Raw genomic sequence first — 22868 nt, 5'->3', positions numbered from 1 at the left:
TTCCAATGCTGCTCGTTGCTGCTCAGAACGAAAGCAGACAATCTGCAGATACTGCTGAATGTATCTCAGTGTTACAAGATTTCAACATATTTCACTGGTGCCCAGTTTTTAGGTTGGGACCGCAATGTCCACCTTGTAAAAATAATGGGTGGACGCTCTCCACCCACGTGTACCTCTAACTTGTGCTGTAGCTATTTGGAGGAAAAACAACACAAAGTACATTTCCAGAGCACTGAAGGGAATTGGTTTGAAAACTATGGGGGTCATTATGAACACAACGGAAAACACCGCAGTGTTCATGCTGGTGGTCTTTCCATAGTCCGCCATCCCCCTTGGGACCCCGAAGGCCGCATCACGAACATTCTGCTGGGCCGGTAGGCCAGCCCAGCAGAATTCAGGGCTGGGACATTGTCGATGGCACCACATGGAGCGGTCGTCATTATCTCAGTGCGGTGGGTGCAGCAGCACCCGTCGCCGGGATCACTGCCCGTAAATCAGGCAGTGACCTGCACGATGGGGCACTGTACAGGGTCCCCTGCACTGCCCATGCCAAGTGCGTGGGCCCCCAGAGGGGCCACAGAGCACCCCTTCCTCCAGCCTTTTTTCTGGCAGAGGAACACGCCAGGGAAAGGCTGGGGGAAACAGGGTACATTATCCGGACGCCAGCGCTGCTTGGAGCGCTGCTTGGAGCGCTGCCTTGTCAGATAATGTAATCTGCCATCATCACAGGCGGCCCTCCCTGTGTTTATTATATGGTGGTTCAGACCACCATACCGGTGGCGGTCTTTTCCACTGCCGCCGGCATGGCTGTCTGAACCGCCGGGTTCATAATGAGCCCCTTGGTCTCTAGTGCATTCTTATAGTTCTGTAAATTATGCCCATCCTTTCTACTTAAGAACTGTCCTCCTTTCACTTGGGTGAGGCCATTAGCCTTCAAATTCTTTTTTCCTCCTCTGAGTTTGCCCTATCAGGCCCTGCAAAACAGTGCTCATACTTACAAGACAAAATGGTCAAATGCTTAAGGCTCCACTGGTCTAATTTTTTTTTATACATTTCTTTATTGAACTTTTGGTTTGTATACCATGTTATGCAATTTGGATACAATAAACTTACATATTAACATAAACAGACTGTGGAAGCAGACTTCAAGGTCCGTGCTTATCATCATGGTATGGAGACAAAGAGAACAAGCATCGGCAAAGCCAATATGTGTCGCCAATTGCTGAGCTCCACGCTTTTGGCATTGTCAATGGAAATGTTTTTTAGCAGCATGTTTTTGAGGTTGTGAATGTGTCATGTGTACCAGCATTTAAATGTGTATGTTATTACTTTTGCGGGGTGGCTGTGGCTGTGTGTCTGTGTACATGCTTGTGACAGCAATTGCCGTGCTCAATACATTGACACATTGAATCCCCTAAGCAAGTAAGTAGAATAGGGGGATACTTTTACTCATCAAACTAGAAAGTGGCAGTTGTCCCTCCCCCTGCACTGATGTCACATCCGTTACTGGCACTTCCAGGGCCCCAGAGAGCCTGCCCCGGAACTGACATAGGTGTAGGTGGGTCACTTGTGTCGTGACATCATGGGATCTCGTGTTAGGCATGTGTCAGGGTCCTAGTTCAAATGATGCTAAAGGGCATGACAGGTGGTTAACGTTACGTGTAGCCCCTCAACGTATCAGAGCCATCAAGGAGAGCATGTGACAGATCTGTGTTGTAGAGGAGTACACCCCTTTTGGAACCATGGAATACATATATGGAGCCTGCTAGAGCCGTATGTCAATCCAGGAGCCACAGCTGAAATAAATTGTCTGGGCATTTTGAAGAGATAAAACCCTCTCACCAGAAAAGACGTCTCCTCAGGGGCCTTGAACACTATCAGTAGATGTTATCGTACCCTAACGCCTTCAGTGATGGATGAGAATGCACAGACGGCTGCCCCTAAAGATGGGGGTTCCAACGTTACCGGCTTTTGAAGAGGAACTCTGCCAACGGCTTGAAAACCTCAGCCTCAAGGATTTGCCACAGATGATATCCCCTATTAAGTTTGACAACAATGGCAGCGAAGCCTCGAAAGGCAAATTAAATGTTGGGATAAACTTCATCGACACTGAAGATGATGAAGAAGGTATTGCACCTCCGAATTTGCCTGTCTATGAAGATATGGGGTTTCAGGAGGACCCTGATCCTGAGACAGTCGTCGTACAGCCGGCGAGTGTAAACTCCGACACCGCTTCTGCACCAATGGACCTATGTGACTCCCAAGATTTCAGAGCAGCGGCTAAGTGTAGCGAAAATGATGAGGTTAGTAAAAAAACAAAAAACTCTATAGACACTCATTGTGTATACGATGATATCATACTTTTAACTAATAGTTTGTCTTTTCTTTCTGTTTGAACAGTAGAAAACAACCACAAAAATTGATGCACTAGCGGGGTCGGCGACAAACGTTAACAACGTAAATTTTTACTGCTTATGTTGTTACAAACTGGCTGAAAGTATTATAAACCTGAACAAAGAACTGCGTAAGAAATGTGTTTGCACCTACAGTAGCATAGATTTCGAAAAGGAAACCCTGGGCGTACCCTCTGACGCCATATGGCCTGTTAAAGGTTTTGCAGCGACTGTTGTGAACACATGTGTTAAACGTGACTATTATAACCTATGTTCTGGGCATAAAATTAACAAACCACAACAGAAGGCTCAAGAGTGTCTTTACGAGTCGCACATAGCAAGAACGATTCAACACATATGTAGCAGCATAGACCCACACAAGGTATAGAAGTTGTTAAGGGTGGTGTATGGGTTGCTCACGGTAAAGAAATATGTCCACGTTGTTATAATTAAGGTCTTGGCAGCAGCGGTCAATGAGACCCGATACGCGGGTGAACCCTCCTCAAAACTCGAACGTATGCAAAAAATGTGTACCTATTTTGACAGAAGATTGATAGAAAGGGTCATAGAAAGATGAATGTGTGATATTTATTATAAAAATAGAAGAATTTGGTCTTTAGCCCCACGAAGGTTGTTTTAAAAAATACAGCGGTCAAGGGTATCTGGCCATGGCTGTGTTATTTGATGCTACATACTTCAGAATCAGAATGTCGCGATGCAAGATGTCTATGAGTTACACCCTGGATACATATCCACTGCCAGAATGGTAAATGTGGTGCTTAAAGAAAGAATAGCTGAAATACAACCTGTAACTCTGCAGTATCTAAACATTTCTGAGCCATCAACTATGGGGCTGTGCGACATTCCTGAATGTATAACCAGATGGTGTATCAACGCGTGGATGCCTACATCGGATAAATACTGGAGCATGTACAAAGGGTGTATGCGCAAGTCAAGACTTTTGCTGACGATCGCGTTACGCACATCTTTGGAGCTTCTGACTGATGATTATTTCAGGGTTTTGTATTGTCAGGCATAGAACTGTATGAACCTATGAATGCTGTCAGTATCCTGAGTGTACAAAGTTATAGGAGGGTGAGAGGGAAGTAGTGTCTAGAGATATCAAGTGTCTATCTATAAAAATAGTAAGGGTGGGGGTCCTAGTAATGTATGTAACATGTCATACTGTGCACACATAGTGAAAAGTCAACATGTTGTACAGCAATGCCGCCCATAAGACCAATAGCTACAAACTGTAAACTATGTTGTGTTTATGCTGTGCTAATATTCTTTATTTTTAATAAAATGTCCTCACACAAAACAATTGTCTTTCATTTCATTGAATATAACAGCTGATAACATGTCCAGTGGTGGCGGGTTAAGGAAGCTTTATTACAATACAAGTGATGTCTGTAGCTTCCTGGGTGCTGAAGCACTGTTTAGAAGGGCTCTAGTTGAAAATGAGCCGGTAAACAGAGCCCAGGTCAATACATGGTTATCAGGGGAAGAGGCGTATTAACTCTCTAAGCCCGCCGGGAGTGGTTTGAAAGACCTATAATTGTTCACACTCAAGTAGATTATCAATGGCAGGAGGACATAATCAGTCTTCAAGATTTAGAAAAAACACAATAACGGTGCTCGATATATATTTGCAGTCATAGATGTCTTATCTAAGTATGTATACGCAGAAGCCTTATTCGATAAAAGTGGGAGCAGTGTGACCGACGCCTTTAAAGCCATCTTCAGGAAAGGACAAATACCTCAAAACTACAAACAGATGCTGGAAAATAGTTTTTAAATAGAACGTTTCAGAAATTACTAAAACAGCACAATGTTAAACATTTTGTAACGTGCACTGAGGTAAGAGATTCTGTTACAGAGTGTTTTAACAGAACCTTAAAGTCTAAGATGTGGAGATATTTCACGGCCTATAACACTTACCGATGTGTGGATGTTCTACGGGCTCTTATAGATGTTTATAACGCCACTTACCACAAAACCATCAAAACGGCACCCATAAATGTAACATTAGATATCTAATTAAAGGTGTGGCAAACTGTGTATGGGAGTCGGATTGCTTAAGATGTAAAGAAGCCAGTTTTAAAAGAAGGCGTCCAGGTTAGGGTTTCAAAACTGAAAGGGGTCTTTACGAAGGGCTACCAGCAGACTTTTGGTGATGAGATATTCATAGTGGAAAGTGTGGAGCTTAAAGAGGTGTATATATTTATAGGCTAAAGGACTATAATGGGGAAAAGGTGTTGGGTGTCTTTTACAAGGAGGAGCTACAGAAGGTATCTAATGATCTGTACAGGGTGTACACGGTTGAAAAGATTCTGAAAAGGAAAAGTAGCAGAGCTAACTGCTGGGGTTTTGTCAAATGGCGGGGTGGCCCGAGAAATTTAACAGTTGGGTACTGGCCAGTTCCGTGCAGGTTGTGTGAGTACAACAGGGTATCGTTGTAGACGCGAAGATGGATACAGCGCCATTTTATATCACTCTGTCATCCAATGCCTCAAGGGACATGTTCTCTGACAGTAGAATTTATAATTAGACAGTGCATTTGGGTAAACCCATAGATCTGAAAGGTGAATGGGAGGTAGCCCTAACAGAATACCCAAGAACGCGAAATACGTTTTCAATGTATGATGCCCTATTTAATATAAAGCGTGCTCAGGACGTTTTGACCATCCGTACCGGGTTTCCTCAAGGCTATTACCCATCTGTGGCCTCAGTGATCGGAGCCATCAACAAAACCATAGCCAACATTGAGTCGTGTGCGAATATGCAGTTAGTGTTAGATAATGTTACACAGAAGATGTTTCTTGAAGCTACAAATCGCGAGGCAGTGTTTAACTGTTCGGGTAAATTAAAAAGGGTTTCAGGAACAGTGCAGCCTATCAGAAGTCATGAAGAACTGGACCAGTCGTGCCCCGATATTAACTGCGGTTTCTATACACTCTACATGTATAGTGATATCGTAGAGTCGCAGAGGACAGGGAAAGTTATTCACCATTGCTAAGATGGGTCCAGGTAAAGGGTGAAAATAACACAATGGTTAATATACAATATAACAAACCAGACTACGTATCAATTTCTAAAAAACATTTTGACACCTTAAAGATCATGATCTATGACAATCAGGTTGAGCCGGTGTCCTTTAAATACAGAAAGTTATTGTTAAGCTTCATTTAAGACTGAGACGTGTGAGCGACTATAAACAAGTCATCATGGTGATTATGAAAACATACGGCGACCCCTCTATGTATAGGGATTATAAATATGAAACCAGGCTGGATATGGAGCGCCGCCGCCGTACTTTCAAGGGGCCCTGTTTATGTATGGGGCAGGGTTGGGAGTTTCTTTCATAGTTTGTTTAGAAGAGCTATGCTGTTCTTGAGAAGAGGCTATGAAATTGCAAAACCACACATCAAAGTGGTTGCTACGAACATTGAGCAGGACGTAGTGGGTTCTGGGACATCTGCGGTTGTTGAACATATGAATAAACAACCCCGAGAAGGAGCAGGGTTGGTGTACAAGTCGCGCACATGCATTAAAAGAAGGCGAGGTGTTTCAAAGCACAGGGGTCCGCCTGCTCCCTATAAAAAAAGCTACCTATCTTCAAAAAACGCTCACAAACCAAGATCCGCAAGTCGGAAGAGAAAGGGCGCTAATGTAAGTATTATATTTTTTTACTGAAGACTCTGCAAACATAGTCTTCGTACATTGTGCATTGGGTGAATGTGCTAAATCGGAGTTAGACCTGTTTTCTCTAAAACCCACGCAGACTAGCATCGAAAACAGTTTTTTTCATAGAGGTATCGCCGCTAGCCGCTTTAACGCTTTTGGCGCCAATAGAGTTTTGTGTATCAGGGTCCACGGATATGTATCTGGATCTCAACAATACACTGCTGCATCTCATCTGCAAATTTATAAAAGCAGATGGTTCCAACCTAAAGAACGATGCTAAAGTAGCGATGATCGCTTATCCCATAGCAACCATGTTTAATCAGGTAGACATCACCCTCGGGGATCGGTTTATCACGCAGAATGATAATATATACACGTATAGGGCATACATTGAGAGTATTATGAATTACAACCGTGATGCCCTGGGCACTCAGCTTTCAGCTGGACTCTTCTACAAAGATACTTATGGGAATTTCAAAGCTACGCCGTTGGATTGTCACAATCAGGGTTTTCTAAAAAGAGCAAACTTCGCCACCAGCAGTAGACAGTTTTACCTCCTAGGCCGCATACATTCAGAACATTCCTACCAAGATAAACTGCTCATCAATGGTATCAATCTTAAGATCACACAAAGATCACACAAACCCTCAGCAAGGACTCATTCTGTCTCATCAGAGGGGATGCGTAACAGTATAAACTTGTTATACTGACCACCAGTTTGTTTGTAAAGAGAGTAAAAGTGTCACCAATTGTCAGACTGGCTCACGCAGAGGCCCTACAGCTATCAAATGCCAAGTATGCATTGGAAAGAGTGGCTCTGAAGATATTCAACCTACCCACCTGTACCGATTAACCCAAGAGCAAAATGTATTTCTGGATCAACTACCGAAAATTATTATTATAGGGTTTGTGTACAATGCCGCTTTTAGCGTGCTGTATACCTCAAACTCTTTCAATTTCCAACACTAGGACATTGACTACTCGCCACTGGTACACAAGGGTGCTGTGATTCCAGCAAAGCCGTACATGCCGAATTTGGAACATCTAATTTTATCAGGGAATATCTTGGCCTGGTGTCGATAACAGGAAAACATCCGAGGGACTCTGGAATCGTTGTATCAAGAGAAGGATATGGGGTGGGCTACACCCTTTTCACTTTTGATCTGACGCCTGACATGAAAGACTTGATCACTATAATCTGACATAAAACAGAAATCTAAAAGCTGAAATATGCTTTAGTCAACTCTTGGCTACCAATGTAAACATGGTTTGTATTTGCGGTGTTTGACAGTGTCATTCAGGTCAACCCTTCCTACCAGATTATGTTTGACTATCTTTAAAACATTGTACGATTGACACTGTACTGAGACGGGAGTTCTTAAGATGACATAAATATGCAAAGAAATACTTTTTAGATGTTTTCCCAAGCGACGGGCTACCCTCGGAAATGGGCGTAGAAAGACCTTGAACGCTAGGCTTTAACACAGATCCACATTACAAGTGTGGAAAACACTGGGTGGGACTGTTTTTGGCTAACCACAAGGTTACTGTGTTTGACAGTTCAGCAGCTTTCCCAGAGCATAGCATCTATACAAAACATGTATTCAAATATATAAGGAAAACAGCTGTGAGTCGAGTATCAAAAGATGTGGGTGCAGGATCCTCTAGCCATCACATGTGGGAGCACTGTCTATAATTTATTAGTAAAATGTCTGCGGGTATGACGTTTAGATATTTTCTAAATCTGTATTTGAGCGATCTAGTAAACAATGATAGTATTGTTGTGAAATATGTAAAAGAAAACGCAAGGTCTACGTCACACTCTGTTCAAACAAAATACACAGTTTGTCAAAAGTGTAAGGCCTTGTAATGCATATGTACAATAAAAGAATTTAAGCTCAAAATCAGACTATACATGTCTGTGGATGGTGGTGATGGGACCACCGGCTGTGGGGCCTGTTGAGCCTAAGGCACGGCGAGGGTTGGTGGTGGTGGATCAGAGTCGGGGTATATAGAGTCAGCGTGTTTTTTTCTGACTGCCATTGCTTGTAATAATGTAGAAAGTTTTGTAGAACTCTGGAGTAAAGATCATCTTTATCGTGAGGTTTTAAATCATCCAGTTTAAAATGTTTTTAATTTCGGCATCTAGGCATAATGTTTCACTTTTTTCGTATATCCCAAGCGTCGCTCATAGAAGGGCCCAAATGCTCCAGTTGTTGATGTGGGACCAAGTACACCTTTTGGGAGTGATCCATTTGTTCCTGGTTAGGAGGTTTGTAATTAAAGGAATCGCTATGCCCAGAAGCGCTCCTATAAAGCCTATAAAGTTTTACAAGCTTTTTCTTAAAAACGAGGGAGGCCATTTTATTACTAAGCTTTTTGATAAGGTTACGCTTCTTCTTCAGCACACAAAACTGTCTCTCTGATATAGGAACATTGCCTTTTAGGGGGTTTAGGGTGATTTCTAAATTATGGTGTACATGTGCAGACATGGTCAACACCTTATATTATAAGGCTTAGAAAGTAAGGCCCATATTTATACTTTTTGACGCTAAACTGCGCTAACGCAGTTTAGCGTCAAAAAGTTTTGCGCCGGCTAACGCCATTCTGAAGCGCCATGCGGGCGCCGTATTTATTGAATGGCGTTAGCCGGCGCAAGCAGACCGGCGCTGCCTGGTGTGCGCGAGAAAAACCACGTACACCAGGCAGCGCCGGCGTAGGGGGAAAATGGCGCATGGGCGTCTTAAAATGGGGCAAGTCAGGTTACGTCGAAAAAATCGTCGTAACCCGACTTGCGCCATTTATTTTCGACGCCCATCCCCCATCAACATGACTCCTATCATTGTAAAGATAGGAGTCATGCCCCCTTGCACAATGGCCATGCCCAGGGGACTTCTGTCCCCTGGGCATGGTCATTGGGCATAGTGGCATGTAGGGGGGCACAAATCAGGCCCCCCTATGCCAAAAAAAATTATTAAAAAAAAATAAAAAAATACTTACCTGAATGTCCCTGGGGTGGGTCCCTCCAGCCTTGGGTGTCCTCCTGGGGTGGGCAAGGGTGGCAGGGGGGGTCCCTGGGGGCAGGGGAGGGCACTCTGGGCTCATTTTGAGCCCACTTGTCCCTTAACGCCATGCCTGACCCAGGCGTTAAAAAGCGGTGCAAATGCGCCGTTTTTAGCCACGCCCACTCCCGGGCGTCTCTTTTGCCCGGGAGTATAAATACCACGTAAAGGCCTTGGAGTCATTTTTTAGACGGGAACGCCTCCCTTGCATATCATTAACGCAAGGAAGGGGTTCACGCTAAAAAATGACGCACATTCCGGGAACTTTGGCGCTATTCGCCTCTAACGCCATAGTATAAATATGGCGTTAGTTGGCGTTAGTTTAGCGTCGAATTTGCGTCGAAAAAAACGACGCAAATTCGGCGCAAACGGAGTATAAATACGGCCCTAAATGTTACAAAATTCTTTTTAGAATTTTTTTTTATACGCCTTTGGTCTGATTTCAGGGGTGTAAGCTACAGGGAGATCTGTTCGGAAAATATCAGCACATAGTCTGTAGTCTTCTAGAGTCTTGGGTTTTAAATTTACCAATGGGTACCCGTGAGGTTTAGCGGTGGCGTCATTAAAGGCTTCTAAGGAAAACTGGGCATTTCCAGGGTACATCTGCTTAGTGATGATTGATATTTGTTGTTTGTCCCTGAGGTTTTTAAATAAACCAAGGTATGAGGCATTCAGAGTCCTAGAACGACTGCTCTTACCCTTGTAAAAAAAGTTCTGCACAATGTAACATATGCTTAGGTTGCGATGGTGTGAATATTGGGTAAACGCTTTTTCTATCTCTCGATGATCCCCATCCTCATGCATGAGATCGTCTACAATCACTATGTTTAAGAGGTGTGTAGGTAACAGTGCATCATCGTTGAGATTAACAGGTATGCCTTCTATAAATTTTATGTGCGGGAACCTTAGGGATAGTTCCATATAAAGATCTTGCCAGCACGAATAAAGCCATTCAATATTGTTGGGGTTTTGGGATAGAACATGGGGTGCATTTTCTAACAACTTCTTTATAAAATAACTTTTACCTCAATTTGAGGGACCTGCTAGAACACAGGAGAACGGATGTTGCATGCAGGTGTCCTTAGTCGTGGGGATTCAAGAGTCTAATGCCCTTTAATAACCATACGGTAGGGTTTTATAGTCCTCATTCAGGACCCTTTTATCAAACACTCCACGTAAGCTTTTATATAAAGGCTGGGTTGTGATTTCCCACCGCTCACCAGATCCTTAAGACTGTCAAAATTGATTTTTACTGTATTGTTAACATTTGAGGTGATACCTTTGACTTTCATACACACAGTATTGTTTGGGGGTTTTGTATACAAATAGGTTTTAGGATCTGTTGAGGTGAACTCCACTATGTGTTCGCCCTTTTGTAGTTCGCTGATCAAATCCCCTAGATAATCGCCTAATGGAGGGTCTTCATCACCTACTTTACTCACAACTATAACAAAGTCTGTATCATGATACAGACACCTGTCCTGCAATTTATCTAGCACTCTGTAAAGCTCTAGATGGGCGTGACTGGTTATGAAACATGCTATGAAGATGTTTATATTGTTACACGTTGTGGGGTACTTTTTGATGTACTTCCAAAACAGAGCTGCAGTCTCATCTCAATAAACTCACAACTGGACACCTCATAACAAGGGGCAAAAAGGTACTTAAACAACTCATCAGGATCTGTTAATATGGTCTTGTTTGACAAGTTTTTACGCTGTGCAAATTTCCCCCATAAGGAGTTTAGGCAGAGTTTGGCTAACTGGCGGCGGGCAGGGTTGACCTTGATCAATTGGGGTCTCAAGTGTAGACCCTCATGAGTGTAGTAGTCATCTATGTACTTTTGCGTAGAGGCCTCATCAACACACCACTCTGGAAACCCCTAAGCCTCCTGTTGAGCTCTTGGAAACAGGTTTATTTAGTTAGAAAAGAGTTGTGGTGTTGTTCTTTCAAAGTGCCATATTTCCACCATATTACCAAGCCTGTATCCTTTCAAAGTATTCACCAATGTGCTTAAAGTCCCTGTATCTGATGGTTGGGTGACCTACAGGGTATAACTTTTGCTTATTCACAAACGGATACAGACTTGTGAATTCGTAATAGTGTATTTTCTCACCATCCCCCACAGCCCTGTACAGCTTTATAGTATTTGTACGCCCACCAAATAAGGCATCGTGGGGCTTCATAGGCTCTGGTAACTGGCGACTCTTTATGAAAGACATGAGCTCAACATCTGTTGTTAACATATCTAACCATTCATGCTCCCAAAGGGTTCTCATGACAAAGCCGCAGTTTTTAACATAATGCGCCTTCATCAGAGAACGACAGTGTAAGTGCTCAGACTTGGTGCCCAATAGCCTCTTAAACTCATGGGGTTTGTAACAACCCGGACAACTGTGGTAAAAACACCCGTTGTATTCAAAGGCAGCTGGCACACCCTTAATTATGTCATAACCGTCAAGATAATAAGGGCCCAAGCGATATTCACCACCCTGTAATGTGTGTTGATGGTTATGTTTTCTATGTCTGAGATATACATGAGCCATTGGATCGAGGGGGTTGAATAACGCTTCTATTTACCATTATAAAGGTCTGGTGGTACTAGGGTGATGCTGTACGGTTTCAAAAACATGTGTTTGTAGATAGACATACTCATGGAAGCCAGCTTGACATTCTGGAAACGGTCTATGTATTCTACAGTCTTTGTCATCTGGGGCGTGTTGGGCTTCACAACCTTCACCTGTTTGGTCATCTCCACCACTACATCTCTGAAAAGATTGCAGGCTTTTCGCAAGATCATTACATTGGCCTGACAGCACGCTTTCAACTCAGTTTGAAAATTAAAGTTATTTTCATGGTTATCACTGTACCATTGTAGAAAGCTCTCCTTCTCTGCAGGCACCATGTACTCAACACTGTAGCTGAAGGGTGGAGGCATGGGACCCTCATAATTCTGGTTGGCCCATGTGTTAAAAAGGTGGGGGAAATAACCTTTGCAGCCTGGGAAACCAAAGGCTTTGGGTAATTTACTCAATTTCATAGGTAGAAAATTTAGGGTATCGATGAACCTTATTTGAAAAGGCACCTCTGTTAACAGCATCAGTTTGGAACCCTGGGTTCTGAGTTCTACAGCCATCTTTTCACCAATAATGGTCTGTAACATAAAGGAGTCGTACACTTTATAGTTATGAGCCAGCATAGTATACCCTTTGAATTTAGGCTGCATGAAAGTGGTGAGGAAGTCGTTCACACACGTATGCCCTTCAAACTCCCAGTTATCATCGGAAGTTGGATGATGAGCATACAAATTATTAGCCTGGTGTACACCTGTCTCCTGTGTACACTCTATATCAAACACTATAGCCCTCATTCCAACCCTGGCGGTCTATGACCGCCAGGGTGGAGGTCGCCGGAAGCACCGCCAACAGGCTGGTGGTGCTTCATCTGGCATTCCGACCATGGCTGTAAAGCCGCGGTCGCCCAGCCGGGTCCGGCGGTTTCCCGCCGGATTACCCCCGGCTGGGAGAATCCTCCATGGCGGCGCTGCAAGCAGCGCTGCCATGGGGATTCCGACGCCCTTCCCGCCAGCCTGTTTCTGGCGGTTTTCACCGCCAGTAACAGGATGGCAGGAACGGGTGTCGTGGGGCCCCCTAACAGGGCCCCAGCATGATTTTCACTGTCTGCATAGCAGACAGTGAAAATCGCGACGGGTGCAACTGCACCCGTCGCACCCCTGCAACACCGCCGGCTCCATTCGGAGCCGGCTTCTATGTTGCAGGGCCTTTCCCGCTGGGCCGGCGGGCGCTCCTTTGGCGGGCGCCCGCCGGCCCAGCGGGAAAGCCAGAATGGCCTCCACGGTCTTTTGACCGCGGTGCGGCCAAATGGCGGTGACCGCATGGCGGGCGGCAGCGGTCAGAATGACCGCCTATGTATTCTTCAGTTTTGGTCTGAGGTCATCCTTTAACCATGTAACACTTGTGCTCTTTCGCAGCCTGAAAATACTCCTTACACCAGGGACATTTCATGCCGTTACATTTATGCTGATAGAGGACATAATGCCCGCAAGCCCTACAGTCTATTTTAGGGAAGCAGCATGCAAGTCTATTGTGTATGCTCAAGCAGTATTGCGAGCGACAGAAGAGATTACAAGTGCAACACTGGACCTTCTGTTTAGCTGCCTCAATACAACCATCCCTCTGACACAATTTACAGTGCATTTCACACTGATGAGTTGTCTGTGTGTTGTAGATATGGTTGTAGTAGGGGGGACACGTACTTGGCTCCTAGAAAACTCTTCAGGTTCAAAATACCATAAAAGCAGTTTTCATAATGGAGAACATAAATGGTCATGTTTTTAACACGCTCCCCGGTTGTGAAGTACTTCTAGGAACCATTGTGGTAAAGAACTTTCAGCGTAACAGCAAAATAGTTCTCAAAAAGCCCGAGGTCCCCGAATCCGACCATTCTGTTGTGTGGTGTTTCAAGTGCCCTGTGGGCTTCATCAGCTTTTGACATAATATGAGCTTCGGGCATAGTGCGATCCATCAGTAACCTCACTATGCTGGCAGCCAGGCAGGTGTTGGATGCTCCTGTGTTAAAATTGAGCAACCAGCATTGTTTCTTACCAATATTCTGACTATACAAGATAAGCTTTAAAGGTCTGGAAACACCACCCTCGTGACGCCAGACAATGAGAGCTATAACTCTAAAAGTCCTGTATGCAACTATTTCTACCTTACTCTGCAACAGGATACAGAGATTCTCGAGAAATTCCACAGCGTCAAACACATCCCTGGGTGTTCTACGTGTGAACAAAGGACTGTCAATACCCTGCTCCTGGAAACGCAGTTGAAAGTAATCATTAGGACCCACATTGTGTAACAGTCTTTCTATTAGTGTTTGCATACCTTGGTGAATGGCTAAAACACCGGGATCAGAGGAATTTATGTGGTCTAGGCTAACAAACCTGAATTTCTCGTAGTGTTCTGTAGCACTGAACTGTTCTACAGTACTACTGTACCTTCTAACACTTTCTAAAAACACAGGTTCTGAATCCTCAGCTTGAGGATCACTGCGATCTGGTGGGCTCCCTTGAGTGTCATTCTGGAGTAGAGGACTAAGGCTCTGTGTTGCAGTAGTTTTAATCCTCCTTGTTGGACATAGTTTGGCTTTCTTTAATTTCCTCAGGAGGCACCCACGCAGTCTAGCGCTTCTAGCTCACTTCTGTTTGTTACAAGACAACCTAATTTTAGGTAATCGCCCATAGCCTACTTGAACAAAAGGGGCTTCATTTACAGGCTGTGTGCCTGCAACTTTACCTACTACGGCCATGGCTAAGGACCCTTCAGTTTTGGTCTGAGGTCATCCTTTAACCATGTAACACTTGTGCTCTTTCGCAGCCTGAAAATACTCCTTACACCAGGGACATTTCATGCCGTTACATTTATGCTGATAGAGGACATAACGCCCGCAAGCCCTACAGTCTATTTTAGGGAAGCAGCATGCAAGTCTATTGTGTATGCTCAAGCAGTATTGCGAGCGACAGAAGAGATTACAAGTGCAACACTGGACCTTCTGTTTAGCTGCCTCAATACAACCATCCCTCTGACACAATTTACAGTGCATTTCACACTGATGAGTTGTCTGTGTGTTGTAGATATGGTTGTAGTGGGGGGACACGTACTTGGCTCCTAGAAAACTCTTCAGGTTCAAAATACCATAAAAGCAGTTTTCATAATGGAGAACATAAATGGTCATGTTTTTAACACGCTCCCCGGTTGTGAAGTACTTCTAGGAACCATTGTGGTAAAGAACTTTCAGCGTAACAGCAAAATAGTTCTCAAAAAGCCCGAGGTCCCCGAATCCGACCATTCTGTTGTGTGGTGTTTCAAGTGCCCTGTGGGCTTCATCAGCTTTTGACATAATATGAGCTTCGGGCATAGTGCGATCCATCAGTAACCTCACTATGCTGGCAGCCAGGCAGGTGTTGGATGCTCCTGTGTTAAAATTGAGCAACCAGCATTGTTTCTTACCAATATTCTGACTATACAAGATAAGCTTTAAAGGTCTGGAAACACCACCCTCGTGACGCCAGACAATGAGAGCTATAACTCTAAAAGTCCTGTATGCAACTATTTCTACCTTACTCTGCAACAGGATACAGAGATTCTCGAGAAATTCCACAGCGTCAAACACATCCCTGGGTGTTCTACGTGTGAACAAAGGACTGTCAATACCCTGCTCCTGGAAACGCAGTTGAAAGTAATCATTAGGACCCACATTGTGTAACAATCTTTCTATTAGTGTTTGCACACCTTGGTGAATGGCTAAAACACTGGGATCAGAGGAATTTATATGGTCTAGGCTAACAAACCTGAATTTCTCAAAGTGTTCTGTAGCGCTAAACTGTTCTACAGTACTACTGTACCTTCTAACACTTTCTAAAAACACAGGTTCTGAATCCTCAGCTTGAGGATCACTGCGATCTGGTGGGCTCCCTTGAGTGTCATTCTGGAGTAGAGGACTAAGGCTCTGTGTTGCAGTAGTTTTAATCCTCCTTGTTGGACATAGTTTGGCTTTCCTTAATTTCCTCAGGAGGCACCCACGCAGTCTAGCGCTACTAGCTCACTTCTGTTTGTTACAAGACAACCTAATTTTAGGTAAGCGCCCATAGCCTTCTTGAACAAAAGGGGCTTCATTTACAGGCTGTGTGCCTGCAACTTTACCTACTACGGCCATGGCTAAGGACCCTTCAGAGTGTTGGGGATTTACCATGCTCTGAACACTGCACCTTGAGGTCCAACAACCTATGTTTGTGATGTTCCCTCTTGACTTTATATTTTGAGGCCCGGCAGGGGTCGTTTTATATGTCAAGGTAATGGATTTGGAGGATTTTAAGGATTTGTTGGAGGGTTCCAAAGGTTTTGGTTTTGAGTCCCGGTAAGAACCGTAGAGCCTTAGTGAGTATGTCTATGGTTTTGTTTTTCTATTTAGACTGATGGACACCCTTATTACAAAAAGTGGATTTTACACTCCTTAGGAGAACACGCTGGCCTAGTCATGCTGGTATATTGTCTATGTGTAGCGTGGCTGATTCACAAGCTTGGACCACCTCCCTTCTACACCTTGCTAGATTCAGGATTACCGCTCTCTGGGAGGGTCTGGAGGCCCCTGTATCACACCCCACCTTCCCCAGTTTTGAGGTCTTGAGGTTCAGGCATTATTTTAGCTTCCTAATAGCCTGCTGTATTTCTTTCAGATATGTTTCCAAAACCCTGTTGTGGTCCTTAGCACCATATTTTGATCCGGGCATGTGTCATTAGCTATGTGGTGCATAGTACCCAGGGTCACCCCTATTACAGGACCTCAATAAGCCCTTTCCGAATGGGTGGTTCAGGGTGGGTAAAAAAACAGGACCCCAATGCGAACACCCCATTGTTTGGGAGGCCTGATCCTCGCTAGATGGAGTTCCAAAACTCTGATTTTGTGAACCGCTACAGCATGTACTGCTGTCAGGGTATGTTGAGGAGGAGGGTGAAGACCAATGCGCGCATGCACTAGATGTCAGGCTGGTGAGGTCGTACGCCCCCAGACAGTGTAATTGGTGACATCTGATTTGGGGAAGGTATATGTTGGTCATAATAACTCAAGGCCTTTAATGCGTAGGTAGCGCTGTGTCTAGGTCCGGGTGATTGAGGCCCGGGTGATTGCAACCCTTCAGGGTTGAGTTAGAAGGGTCACAGGGCATTGCTGCGGCTTCAGAACTTTCTACCAAACCCGCTAGTGCCTTGAGAAGTCCAATATACCCAGAGTAAGGATCCTCTATGGGGTGATCAGTTTCCAATTGTGTGTCTCGTAGACTAGGAGGGCTAGTTATACAGGGTGTTGGTACTATGTCATTGACAGACCCCGCTATATTAGACTACTCAAACGATAAGCATTTAGAACGCTGCAGGTTATGTGGAACAATCTCAGCATTAACAGTATTTTTAAAAGACAGGTCTTAAGGCAAGGCTTATAGCTCAGGGGGCGCCAGCTTCTTCTTGTCGTTCTTTAAGGACAACCGATTTATTTTAGACTTGATGCACTGGTTAGGGTCCCAACTGTAGGTTCTACATGGTACAGGGTGTTGTGTGTCTGAAGCTGTAAGCGCACCACTGTCAGAGTGTCCAAACCCTTGCACATATGTAGTTCCTGTTGAAGTGTTTCACTGTACTGGGCATAGCCTTTATTTCTTATGCTGTGGTGTGGTTAAGGGTTGTATCAGGTCTATGACAGCTGTCTGGGGCCCTGCATTGATCATGGATGCTGCTGGAGCCTTGGTGTTTTGAAGGGTCACGTGTTGTTCTTTAAAGGCTGTACCGGATGCTTAGTCTTACAGCTGACTCCCCCAGAGCTCTTTTGTGATGGCTCTATGATGTAAAGACAACCAAAAACATATTAGGTGTTGCTGTAGCAGCGATATCCTAGAAGTGAAAGAGGTTTGAGAGACAATAAGGATTGAAATCTTCTTGCTCTACAGTTTCTACAAACACACCGTTTGTGTTCCGTTGTGAGGAGCCTTTCTTTATAGGTGGGCCTTCCTTAGATGCTGGGGACTTCCTCTTGCGGACTGTCTTTTGAAACACCGCAACTACATTCTGGATCGTTAGCATGGGACCCACTTGTACCGCCGGGGGGTCTGGTGAAAAAAAGAACAAAATGTCACATTTACAATATAATAGACAGACTATACATGCTCTCTGAGGGTGCCTTCAATGTGGTTTTTATGGAGCTTTTTTGAGTTTTTCACATAGTTTACACAGGGACTCATTTTTATTTACCAGCAAAAGCTGTATCATGACACAGCATGCCTGGTCTGTCTTGAGCCTGGAGGACTTGTTGTAGAGCCCCAACATCCAACTGTAGTTCAGCATCATAGCCTATAAAAGCACACAAACACAGGATAACATTAGTGGAAAAATAAAAAAATAAAAAATTGAGCCATCTTTGTTTAGGATAGATGTTGACAGGGTTCTCTGAACTATAAATCTCTAGATACATATACCTTGGTGCAAGGCATCCATTTCCTCTGGGGACATTGTTAGCTCTATGGAATCCTACGTGCCGAAAAGACAAAAAGAAAAGGTCTTTTAGGCCTTAATGCTTTTTAAGCTATATACATAATTGCAGGGTAGCCACGCAGATAAATATTAGTTGAAGTGTTACCACTTCTCACGACTATTAATTAGCAGGGTACACACACTTCTAGAGGTATATACTAATACATATGTCACATTCAGGATTTTTTTACATACACACCTAAGAAATATTTATTTTTTATTTTTAAAACAATGTTAAGTATCCTCGCAATCCATACAAATTGGGGCCACTATACAGTTCTGAAAGTACAATCTAGAAAAAACCTATGGTTTACATTTCTCAAACACCATGAGCTGTTTATCAAAAAGACCACATGGTGGTGCTGATGCATGACATACGATCTAGGGCTCTCTCAATAGGACAATATTTATGTGGCTCCAGAATCTTCACAACATTATTTATACATATAACTCTGTCATTTATAGTCCATGTAATACCCCACATAATTCTAAACAATATAACACATACCACATAACAGCTTGAAAAAAATACAACTAATTGAATATATTTATATATATATATACAGTGGATTGGCTACTAGATCATGGATTCAGTTTACCCTCACTCTCCATGCTCTCAACCAAGTGTGGGGGTGGGGCTACCTTGCTAGGATGGGAGAACGGAAAGGAGGAGGGGCAGCTGAGACCCATCCTCATGCTCCTCCAGACACAGACCATGAGTTAATTCTGTCCTCCCCAACCCTATGGAGATCGGTAGGGCCCCTACGTTTGGCGGCCCTAATTTTACAGGATATCACCAAAGCAACCCCAGGTATGAACAGGGGTCTACATTTAAACCCTTACTGTGGGTGGGGGAACAAACACTAGCGAGATCTGCACTGTGCCTGCAAAGCCCTTAAACCCCTTACTGGGGCATAGGTCAAGCCGGCGCAGCATCTTCCATAATATTTATACCACACCTACTCTGGTGGGCCTGAGGGGCTTTGTGAGGTTTATTGCGGGATGCGGGGACCCGGCACCTCGCGTGGCCCATGGCCCCGCCAGCCATTATATACTCATTATTAGGGCCGGGGTCTCTGCCCAGCTCTATTAATTAGCATATAATGCCGGGCGGGGACCCAGGCCACCCGAGGTCCCGGGTCCCCGTGCCCACCATTGCACACATAGCGTTAGGGCCGGGCAGAGACACCTGTCCGGCCCTAACAATACTTTTGTAATAGTGGCTTGGGGTCCCGGACAGCGCATAGTCCGGAGCCTCAGCTGCCATTACAGACGCTCTGTTAGGACTAAGCAGAGACCACAGCCCGGCCCTAACAACACTTTTGTAAAGGAGGACGGGGACCCGGGGCCGCTTGCTGCCCCTGGGCCCCGTCCTCCACTACAGCTGTACTGTTAGGGTCGGGCACAGACCCCTGTCCTACCCTAACAGAACTTTTGTAATAGTGGCTTGGGGTCCGGGACAGTGCATGGTCCAGAGCCTCCGCCGCCATTACAGACGTTCTGTTAGGGCCAGGCAGAGACCACAGCCCGGCCCTAACAACACTTTTGTAACAGAGTCCCTATCCTCCATTACAGTTGCACTATTAGGGTCGGGCATAGACCATAGCCTGGCCCTAACAACACTTTTGTAATGGAGGACGGGGTTCCCGTCCTCCATTACAGCTAAACTGTTAGTGTCAGGCATAGACCCCTGTCTGGCCCTGACAGTACTTTTGGAATAGTGGCTTGGGGTCCCGCACAGCGCATGGTCCGGAGCCTCAGCTGCCATTACAGCCGTACTGCTACGGCTGGGCAGAGACCACGGCCCGGCCCTAACAACCTTATTGTAATGTTAGGGCCAGGCAGAGACCCCTGTCCGGCCCTAACAATACTTTTATAATAACGGCATGGGGTCCCGAACATGGTCCGGAGCCTCTGTAAGTTAGGGCCGGTCCCTGGTCTCCACCTGGCCACAACAATAAATAAGCACAGTCCCAACAATAAGTATGTAGAGCGGGGCTGGGGCCCTGGGTCAGGGCCCAGTCCTAACAACCAGGGCTTACTTTACAACCAGGGACACCATGACCTCAAGTCTTTTTTTTTTTTCCTGCACTTATCAAGGGTGGCTTTACTAATCTGTACAGTGGTCCACATAAAAAATATATATTTCTGTTCTTTGCAACAGGAATATTAACCTCTGTGTTACTTTATGGGGGAACCATAGCAACCGCTAGGCATAACTCATGCATGAATGTTAATTACAGGCTGAATCTTAACACAAAAAAATGTTTCCTGAAGGCATGCTGTCCTAGGAACTTTTCAGTAGGTGCTTTAAAAAATGCTAGTTTCATAAGTTATTGCAAAACACAGTGTCCCCAGGAGGCAGGCATCATCCCGTTCCAGCCCTAAAGCAGACACTGTTAATAACCTTTTAAAACATACAGGGTTTGATAATCCTATTTTAAAAACAACATAGTAGCAAAATTGTACGGACGGGTCTAAACTATAAATCTACGGTTTTCAATATTAAATACAATTAATTATCATGAATATTGTACTATAAATTTAGACCCTTCTATTTTTACCAAAGCCCCTGTTTTTCACCTTTAAAAATACGGTCCACACCCCGCTATAAATTAAACAGAGGACTGGAAAACTCATAAAACACCCTTTTCATATAATCCTGTGCAAAAATAATGACATACACTGGCTCTGCAGACTGTAGTAGGAGACACAATGTTGTAAATATAAAAACAGTCCTTGTTACTTACCTTAAGTAGAGCGTTAGCATCACCAGTATGCGCTCTGCCCTTCATGTTTTCCTCCTTGATGGTCCTGGAACCCCTGCTGTCTGCAAACTTGATATACATAGTTCAGAAAAAGAGACCTGTGAATGTGGGGGTGCTTTATACCACCCCCATTGTGCTAATTATGCATAGTGTTTGTGGAGAGGGCTGGGCCTTGAAATAGACATATGTGTTTGCATTACACTCACCCCTGTTTTGTTTCAAACTTTTAATTGCACAATCAGTTTACACTTTGACAGCTGTTGACCGCCCTTTAAAGCCTGTCCTGGGAACTCTGAGGGCTGACACCTGTTTTAGGGTTGCATTGCAACTCATCTGCTTGTTTCAACTTTTAGTTGCACAACCTGATTATACTTTGACAGCTGCTGACCATCTTTGAAGTCTGTCCTATTACTCTTGGGTTAATACATGTTTGTTTCAAACCTTGATAGGATGGGCAGTTTGCACTTTGACAGCTGTTGACCACATTTTGAAGCATGTCCAGGGAACTCATGGGGGCTGACAGCTGTTTTGTTTCACACCTTGCATGTGTGGTCATTTTTTTTACACTTTGCCAGCTGCTGAACACCTTTGATTCCTGTCCTGGTAACTCATGTGGCCTGACAGCTGTTTTGTTTCACACCTTGCATGTGTGTTCATTTTGCACTTTGACAGCTGTTGAACACCTTTGATTCTTGTCCTGGAAGCTTTTGGGGCCGACAGCTGCTTGTTTCATACCTTGCATGTGTGGTCATTTTAAGACTACACAGCTGCTGAACACCTTTGATTCCTGTCCTGGGAACCTTTGTGGCCGACAGCTGCTTGTTTCACACCTTCCATGTGTGGTCATTTTTACACTTTGCCAGCTGCTGAACACCTTTTATTCCTGTCTTGGAAACTCTTGAGGCTGACAACCGCTTGTTTCACACCTTGCATGTGTGGTCATTTTACACTTTTACCAGCTGTTGAACACCTGTGATTCCTATTGTGGGAACTCGTTTGGGCTGTCAGCTGTTTTAGGATTGCATTTCTAAAAAAAAAATTTTGTTTCTAACAAGCCCACATTGACCAGCCCCCTTTTTTTGATTAGCCAGCAGTGTGGAAGTTTGGCCTTACATTTCCACTGCTCCTCCCTGTGAGGATACACCCAGCAGCCACAGGGTCCTGACTGTCTGACATTTCCAGACTTGTCCTCTTAGGCGCAGAAACAGGGTGCACACCAGCACGGTACCTATTTTACATAGCCCATAGACCTAGACACAAGAGTTAGGACCCTGACACATGCCTAATACGTGATCACATGATGTCAAAACACACGTGACCCACCTACACCTACGTCAGTTCCGGGATGGGCTCTCTGGGGCACCGTAAGTCCAGGTAACGGATTTGACGTCAGTTCCAGGCAGTGGGACAACTGTCACTTTCTAGTTTGATGAGTAAAGGTATCCCCCCTATTCTACTCAAGTAAAAGTAGATGGCACTAAAAGAGCATCTTAAATTAATGGAATTCATTGGCTTCATTAGCTTTTTTCTCATATGAACAACTGAAACTAGTTCTGCAAACCCATGGCAGATCAAGCAAGCAGATGTTTGAAGCTTCTTGAAAAGGGCTTTTTTATATGAACACAAGTAGTTTTCATGTGCACACGCAATACAAACATCATCGACATCGTCTTCAGAACAGCCAACTGGCTTAAGCACTGTTGCTTGGAAATATACTGCATAATAGTTATTGCTATTTACGTGCACCCTGCTTAGAAGGTTCTCGCAAATAAAATGAATCAGTGTTTATTTGCATCCAGATGACCAAATGTATGCTCCAAACTTTTTTCATGAATTCAAACCAAAAAAATTGCAAAC

Source organism: Pleurodeles waltl, chromosome 9 (assembly GCF_031143425.1).
Source record: "Pleurodeles waltl isolate 20211129_DDA chromosome 9, aPleWal1.hap1.20221129, whole genome shotgun sequence".
Classification (NCBI taxonomy): Eukaryota; Metazoa; Chordata; class Amphibia; order Caudata; family Salamandridae; genus Pleurodeles; species Pleurodeles waltl.
This window is presented reverse-complemented; position numbering follows the sequence as displayed.